At 42.7% G+C, this 8,751-nt stretch overlaps 1 pseudogene; it reads right to left on the minus strand.

Moving 5' to 3' along the window:
- Positions 1-1,253: 1,253 nt before the first annotated feature.
- LOC143609271 (UDP-glycosyltransferase 43 pseudogene) lies at positions 1,254-2,708 on the minus strand (annotated as a pseudogene).
- Positions 2,709-8,751: the final 6,043 nt, after the last annotated feature.

Here is an 8,751-nt window from a genome sequence, read left to right on the forward strand (position 1 = left end):
TCCTATGAAACAAAACACCAAACAAGTATAGACAATTAGTGGGCCGTCTTCTGTATTTACAAGCCACCAGACCTGGAATTACTTATTCTATTAACGTTCTAAGTCAATTCGTTGCTGATCATCGACAGAATCATATGAAAGGTGCTACAAGAGTTCTCAGATACTTGAAGTCCACTTCGGGTCAAGGTATTTTACTTCCAAAAAGTGGTGGGGTGAACCTTATTGGGTATACTGATTCGGATTGGCTTGGTTGTCAATATACAAGACGATCACGAACCGGTTATGTTTTATATCTAGGAGGGGCTCCTATTTCTTGGAATCGAAAAGACAATAAGTTGTGTCCACGTCTTCCGTTGAAGCTGAATATCGGGATATGGCATCGACGATCAGCGAAGTTTATGGGTTCGATGGCTCTTGAAACATTTAGATGTCTCCTAGACCGGTCCGACACAATTATTAATGTAGCGGTCAAACATATAGCAAATAATCCAGTTTTCATGAACGCACGAAGCACGTTGAATGTATTGCTATTTTGTCAGAGAATGTGTGAAATCAAAGGATATTAAGCCATTACACATTGATACTAAGGAACAGATTGCTGATTTGCTCACGAAGGCTCTTGGTGCTAAACAGTTGAAGTTTTTATTCGACAAGTTGGGCATTTGTGATCTCCATGCTCCAACTTGCAAGGGGAGTATAAAATAAGATGATTTTGATTATATTTTCCTTATTTATCACTATGCATTCGATATATACCTTTGGCTATTTTGTTTGACCGTTTATTACAAAATAAAAAGATCTACCAAATTGTTAAAACCCTTTCAAACTCAGGTGAGTCAAACGGATTCAGGTGATTTGTCAAAACATGCTCCTACTAGAATGAATTTTCTAATTAAATGAATTCAGGTCAAAATAATTCGTTTTTTTTTAAATGTTAGTTTGGTTTAGGTTAAAAGTTTTAAGCTGGTTGTAGTCAAAATAGAGGAGTTGAAATGAGAGGATAGAAAAACGAAACAATAACAACTTCACCCACTATATTTTTTAAGCACCTGACCACAAAATTCCTCATTGGTAGTTGAAATCTCCTTTTGGTATTGAATTTTTGGGAGGTTTTTAAGTGAATTTGCATTGGTTTTTACTCGGTGACTACACCTTATGACCTAGTCTTGAGTATATATACAAAGGGTATGCCTATTTTGCCTTATAGATATATACAGTGTAAAAATACGATTACACTACGTGTGTTAGTAGGTATCAAATCATCGCGTTTATGTAATAACATAGACTATCAAACAAATCGAACCTAGTTTTTAAACTTCGCATACAAGAACATTAACCAAACTCTTCAAAGCTTGAAAAGACGATCCATTTTCCACCAAGGCCATTTTGCTCTTTTCACTCATTTCTTTAACCTTTTTTCTCAGTTCACCGTCACCACGGTCCATCAACACCCTCACACATCTCTCCACCTCATCCGCCAACACGAGATCACTACCCTTAATTTTGATCTCCACACCCAATCCAAGCTCTTTCACCATCTCAAATGCATTCATATGTTGCTCCGCGTATAAAGGCCACGTGGCAACCGGTACACCGTAAAAGATACTCTCCAATATCGAGTTCCACCCACAATGGGACACAAACCCACCAATGGCCTTGTGTGCCAGCACACTCACCTGAGATACCCACCCGCACACAAACCCTCTATCAGCCATCCTATCAATAAACCCATCTGAAAACAAATCTTCTTCGAGGTTCTCATAGTCGTTGGGAAGCTCTAGACTCCTCTTTGGCGGTTGGCGTAAAGACCACAAAAACCGGTACCCAGCTCGCTCCAAACCGGTTGCTATTTCCCTCACCTGGTCCCGGGTCAAACTCCCCATACTCCCAAAACACAAAAACACAACCGAGCAATCAGGCTGCTGGTTTAGCCACTGGACCGCCTTTTCGTGCATGGACCGGTTAGAGTGCCATTTAACCGGTCCAGCATGATCAATAACCGGTCCAACAGGGTAAACCGGCGGCAAAAGTAAATGATTATATTTAGAACACAAAGAGTCAAGCGCGTAGGGTTCAAGCTCTTGGAACGTATTTACAACTATACCTTTGGTCTCTTTATACCGAGCTGCGTGATTTATAAAACACGAGTATCCGCGTTCGTTTTTGTTGAAGCAGAAATAGGGAAGCGCGGTTGATGGAACAGGGTTCATAAAACTGGGTATGATTGACTCGGTTTCCGAATCAACTGACTCGGTTGTGAGGTGGAGTACAAAGCCAAGATAAGCAGCCGGAGATGCGAAGTAGAGGTAACAAGGGATGGTTAGATCATTAGCCACGTCGATCATTGAAGTGCAAAACATGTCAACGAAGAACCCGACAAGTGGAGCCTGTTGAGTTATGGTTTTGAGAGTTTGTCGGACAATGTGTTTGTGTTTTTGTATGTATAATGAAGTGAACTCGATGCGTACGTTGTATTGGTTTGGTTCGGGTGTATCGGCCGCAGGGAGATGGATGAAGCGGATGTTTTCGGTTGATGTGTGAGATTGGATGTAGTCGTGGACTAGTGGCCACTGAGGCATGGAGATGGTGAGTATTGTGACGGAGATACGGTGGAGATGGTGGTTGGTTAGGCGGGTTGCAAACTCTACTGCGGGAAGGAGGTTGCCCATGGCAGGTGAGGCGATTATTGCCACCTCTGCTTGTTTCATGCCTTCTGAAGTTTGAAGGTTCAATGATATGAGTGATTTGTATTAGATATGATTCATCAATAACATGTTAATATACACACAATTACATATACTGATATACATGTGACTTTTTCAAAGTATGGTATTAAAAAACTCTTTCATCATTAATCTAAGTCTAATATCAAATATTGTGTTTTAATTTATGTATTGTTGACAGTTCAGCAATTCTTATAAAATAATTAAACATGATTCTTAATGTTAAATAAATACAAAACGATTAGTATTACAATTAAACAAGTGCCCAATTGCTATAAACTACGACAAAATACGAAGGCCAGCATTAAATAATAGTGACTATATATATATATTTAATCATTGTTATTCACTCGTAAAGAAGCATCTCTAAAAGTTATTCTAATGCTATCAATAATGCCCATATTATAATAATCTATAGAAATAGTTAAAAAAAAAGGTTTTTCGAGTGTATGTAAATCGTGGATAGGGTACGTAGGCATGAGATACCGCACAGACTCAATCTATGATATATACATGCGGTATAGACCTTTCATGTAATTTTTTTTAACTGTATTTGTGGTCCGAGAAGTACGTAATTCAAAAATATTTTAGAGTAAGGTAAGGAGAAGTTGTACAACATAAAAAGCTAAGAGTACAACATAATAAGTCTTTAAAAGTTGCAAATTAATATAAATGATAAATTATAATAATTAAAGAATAGTTAAAAAAGGTTTTTCTAGTGTATGTAAATCATGGATCTTGTACGTAGGCATGAGATACCGCATAGACTCAATCTATGATATATGCATGTGGCATAGACCTTTCAGGTAATTTTTTCTAATTGTATTTGTGGTTCGAAAAGCATGTAATTCAAAAATATTTTGGAGGAAGATAAGAAGTTGTACAACATAAACAGCCAAAAGTACAACATAATAAGCGTTTATAAGTTACAAATTAATATAAAGGATAATAGTTTTTGTTTTAGTAATAGTAATTTACCCATTTTCTAACTTACTTCTAAGTTACAATTTTTTTACTACTATGACACTTATACCCTCACTACTTGTGTTCATGAATTCGGTTTTACGGTTGGTATTTTTTTTAACTTTTGGTCGGTCGGTTTCAAAAATTTTAAATGTACGATTTGGTTTATAACTCTACTACGGGAAGGAGGTTGCCCATGGCAGGTGAGGCGATTATTGCCACCTCTGCTTGTTTCATGCCTTCTGAAGTTTGAAGGTTCAATGATATGAGTGAAGAAACACTAAGTGACCCCGGCAGATTACGGATAATCTTGGGGTCAAGTAGATGTTTCCCACGAGGGTTAGGTCCGACAAAGATGGTTATTCTTCTGATGACTTGCAAAACAGACACCGTGAGCTCGTCACTGAGAAGGGGGGGTACCTCCTTGTGACCACCCTCCGGCGTGAGAATCAGACTAGATTGCTCTGAATATAAGTGTATATTAAGAGAAATAACTAGAGCAGATAAGATATGCGATGGTATAAGATAAGATGATGATACCGTTCCAAGGTGTTGGAGTATTTATAGCCGAAGGTAGGTTTCCAAGCAGGTACAGCCAGCTGTATAATATTCATTTTCTACCAACTGTGGGCTACGCACGTGCCATGCTGGTGGTTGGTGGGTAGGCAGCGGCTGATAGTGACATGGCCGGCTGTGTACTATTCATTTTCCACCAACTGCAGGCTATGTACGTGCCACGATGAGGGTTGGTGAGTAGGCAGCGGCTGATAGTGACATTTTGTACTAGAGCGTGCTTCTCGTCGTACTGTTGTCAGTAAGCTGTCACCCTGTGATGGGCTGCTTTGGTCAGATCTTGTCTATTTTGTCCATACCTTGGCAGGTATAGTACAAAAGATCCTCCAGAAGCGTACGGACTGGCTCATTTGGGCGGGAGTATTCCCGGCTTGCTCATTCCTTCTTCAGGTGACATTACTGAATTATTGAGAGTTAGTGCCTTGTGCGTGTAGCCTTACTATTAGTGCGGGTAGCCTTCCCTGATGGCTTGTATCCGCAGCTGCGGGAACAGGCGGGGTACTTCACCATTGGGAGGCTTTTCCTGCGGGAACAGCTGGCGTACTGCGCGTAAGGTCTTCATCTCTCTGAGCATGGTGGGTCCTGCGGAACCAGTTGGTCTTTGCGCAGACGTCCCTCTTCAAGGTGAGTCTTGCGGGTCCAACTGGGCTCTGCTGGGACCTACCTCTTCAAGTCCCCCAGTCCAATGTTCTTCTCATGAATTGTTAATAAGTGAGGTGAACTTTTGGACTTAAGCAAGGGGTTTTGAAAAGGGTTTTTAGTTTTAACGTTGTCCGTGGGGATTCTTCCCGCGGTTTCCCTAATGTCACGTGCAGAAATTCCCGACTTTTCTGCTTGATCTTTGGGTATGATGCGGGTAGGTGTGTAACCTCCTCGCAAGTCAGGAGCGTTGAGTTTCACTTGTGTAGATTCTCCACGAGGTTTTGGTAGTGTTAGACATAGTGATCAATTATGTTAAACAACCAATTCCATCTTGGAGCTTCAAACAATCTAGTTCTCAACGTTCCCGCTATGCGGTGATGTTATTTCCCTTTCCACAAGCATGGCCCGGAAGATCCTTCTTGGTTTTAATTCCCTGCAAGTGCTAAGTATGTGAAGGGTTTTGCCTTGACACTGTACCCGCACTCGTCTTATAGTTACTTGACTTCCAAGGTATTCTTGGCTTCAATTCCCTGCAGGTGCTAAGTATGTGAAGGGTTTCGCCTTGACACTGTACCCGCACTTGTCTTACGGTTTCTTGGTTACCAAGGTATTCTTGGCTTCAATTCCCTGCAGGTGCTAAGTATGTGAAGGGTTTCGCCTTGACACTGTACCCGCACTTTTCTTACGGTTTCTTGGTTACCAAGGTAAGGGGGTGTAGTCCCTCTTATTTTGAATCTTTGTTTCACGAATATTTTAGTTTAACTTAGCAATTTCTTGAGTAGTTTGGATAAGTTAACCTTGCAACGTGGCAGATAATAGGTTAAAGTTTTGCTTCCTCTTTCGTGATTGTGCGGGTAAGACCGTCACTTGCACTTAGTAGGATGGCTAAACTTTACCTATATCTGACCTGCGTGAAGGTTTTCCTCATCTTTTCTTTAGAAATTTTCTAAGTGTTTTGAATAAGTTAACCTTTCGACGCGCGGTTGTCAATAGGTTAATGTTCAGTTTCCTCTATCATGATTGTGCGGGTAGGACCGTCACTTTCATTTAGTGGGATGACCAAACTTCACCTATAACTGACCTGCGTGAAGGTTTTCCTTATCTTAGAAATTTTTGCCGTTTTTTGTGTTTATGCGGGTTTTGCCGCCTTCCACACGCAACGACTTACTTCCCCACTTATTTATGCGGTGAATACCGGCATATCAGTGTTTTGAATAAGTTAACCTTTCGACGCGCGGTTGTCAATAGGTTAATGTTCAGTTTCCTCTATCATGATTGTGCGGGTAGGACCGTCACTTTCATTTAGTGTGATGACCAAACTTCACCTATAACTGACCTGCGTGAAGGTTTTCCTCATCTTTTCCTTAGAAATTTTTGCCGTTTTTTGTGTTTATGCGGGTTTTGCCGCCTTCCACACGCAACGACTTACTTCCCACTTATTTATGCGGTGAATACCGGCATATCAGTGTTTTGAATAAGTATAAAGGTAAGGCTATCAACACAATGTGATAAAGGAGAATCATTTCCATTAGAAGTGGCTCTAGGCCTTTTCTTTATAAGTTTGGAATTGATCTACATGTAACATTTGCGTAATTGAGCTCCATTCCATGTTCTTGGGATGGGGGTGCCATCGAGCCTTTCGAGCCGGTATGCGCCCTTTCCCAAAACTTCTTTGATAATGTATGGCCCTTCCCAGACCGGGGCCAGCTTTCCTGGGCGTTCTTGGTTCGAAGCCTCGTTGTTACGCAGTATGTAGTCTCCGACATTGAAGTTGCAGAGTTTTACCCGCGTGTTGTAGTACTTTTGCATTTGTCGCTTGTAGTTCTCTTCACGCGCTGCGGCTAAGTCTCTGCGTTCCTCGGTTAGCATAAGGTCTAACCGTCTTTCCGCATCATTGTCTTCTGGCTGAATCAAGACCCTTGGTGAGGGTAAACCAATTTTGACCGGGACCATGGCTTCAGTGCCATAAGTGAGGCTGAACGGGGTTTCTCCCGTACTGGCCTTTTTCAGCGTTCTGTTTGCCCAAAGGACGTGTGGAACTTGTCCACCCAGCCGGATCTGTGTTCCAAGAGTCTTTTCTTTATGCCGTCGACGATGCTCTTATTTGCTCTTTCCACCTCACCATTACCCTGCGGGTGCGCCACTGAGGTAAAGGTGTGGGTGATTTGAAGTTCTTCCAGCCACTTTTGTAGCTTCTTGTCAGCAAAGTTGGTGCCGTAATCGCTCACCAAATTCTGGGGAAGTCCAAAACGACAAATAATAAATTCCCAAATAAATTTTTTGATATGTTTTGCGGTTGTTTGGGCTAAGGGTTTTGCTTCTATCCACTTGGTGAAGTAGTCGATGGCGACCACTAGAAACTGAACGTTCCCTGCTACTGTGGGAAATGGGTCTGTCACATCGATGGCCCACTTCTGAAATGGCCATGAAGAGGTGACTGGAACAAGTTCATTCTTCGGGCGATGCGTGTTGGGTGCGTAGAGTTGGCAAGACCTACACTTTCTGATGTATGCCAGTGCATCTGTATGCATCCCCGGCCAAAAGTATCCCGCGTTATTTAGCTTAGCTACGACAGCGCGTGGACCTGCGTGTACTCCACAGATGCCCTCGTGCACTTCCCTTAGAAGGTAGCCGCATCTTGGTTGTCCACGCATCTTAGGAGTGGGCCAAGAAAATTACGCTTGTAAAGGATGTCATCGATGAGTTGATAGTTCAGTGCTTTACAGCGTATTTTTCTTGCCTGTGTTTTTGACTCTGGTAGTATACCCGCCGCAAGGTAATTTATTATTGGTGTCATCCACGTTTCTGTGCCGGTTTGGATGACACAGATTTCCTTGTGCGGGACTGATGGTGCTCCAAGGAGTTCAATGCGGATGTCCTTTCCCAAGTGGGTGAAGGCTAATGATGCAAGCTTGCTTAACGCATCCGCAGATTTGTTTTCGGTACGCTTGACGAGTATGACCTTACAATCGTTAAAGTCGCGCATAAGGGTTTTTGCTTGTGCGAGGTACAGGGCCATTGTGTCGTTCACGGCCGTGTACGTCCCGTTTATTTGGTTGGCTACTAACATGGAATCCACGTGGGCTTCCAAGTTTTTCACACCCATCTTACGCGCAATTCTCAGCCCGGCCAAGAATGCTTCATACTCCGCTTCGTTATTTGTACTTGGAAAATCCAGTCGAATAGCGTAAGTGTATTCTTGGCCTGCTGGGTTGGTTAGTTTCAACCCTGCGCCTGAGCCCTCGTTGCTGGCTGCTCCATCAGTGTAGAGTCGCCAGACATCATCGATGTCCTGTGCTGGAGAGGGTTGAGCCTCCTCCTGGCACTCTTTCTCCCGCGAAGCGAGGACTTCTGCAATAAAGTCGGCCAAGACCTGGCCTTTTATGGCTGGCCTCGGCTTGTACTTTATCGCGTATTCTCCAAATTCTATTGCCCATTTGGCTAGGCGTCCTGACAATTCGGGTTTGCCTAGAACGTTTGCAAGTTTGAAGTTGGTGAGAATGGTGATTGGGTGACCTTGGAAATATCGTCTTAGCCTGCGTGAAGCCTGTACAAGTGCTAAGACTAATTTTTCCAGGGTAGATTACCGGGTTTCTACGTCTGTTAGGACACGGCTAACATAGTAGATTGGCATCTGGATGCCTTTTCGCTCTACTAGCAAGACGGCCCCGGTTGCTCTATCTGTGGCGGAAAGGTATAGGATTAATTCCTCCCCCGCTTCTGGTGCTGTGAGCGTTGGGAGTTCGATCAAGCGTGACCGAATTTCCTGAAAAGCTGCTTCCGCTTCTTGTGTCCAGCGGAAGTGCGTTTTCTTTAAACAGTTTCTCAATGTTGACACGAATGGGAACGA

Source organism: Bidens hawaiensis, unplaced genomic scaffold, assembly GCF_021521415.1.
Source record: "Bidens hawaiensis isolate Kalapana, Puna unplaced genomic scaffold, B.hawaiensis_p1.1 tig00419520_1, whole genome shotgun sequence".
NCBI classification, from domain to species: Eukaryota; Viridiplantae; Streptophyta; class Magnoliopsida; order Asterales; family Asteraceae; genus Bidens; species Bidens hawaiensis.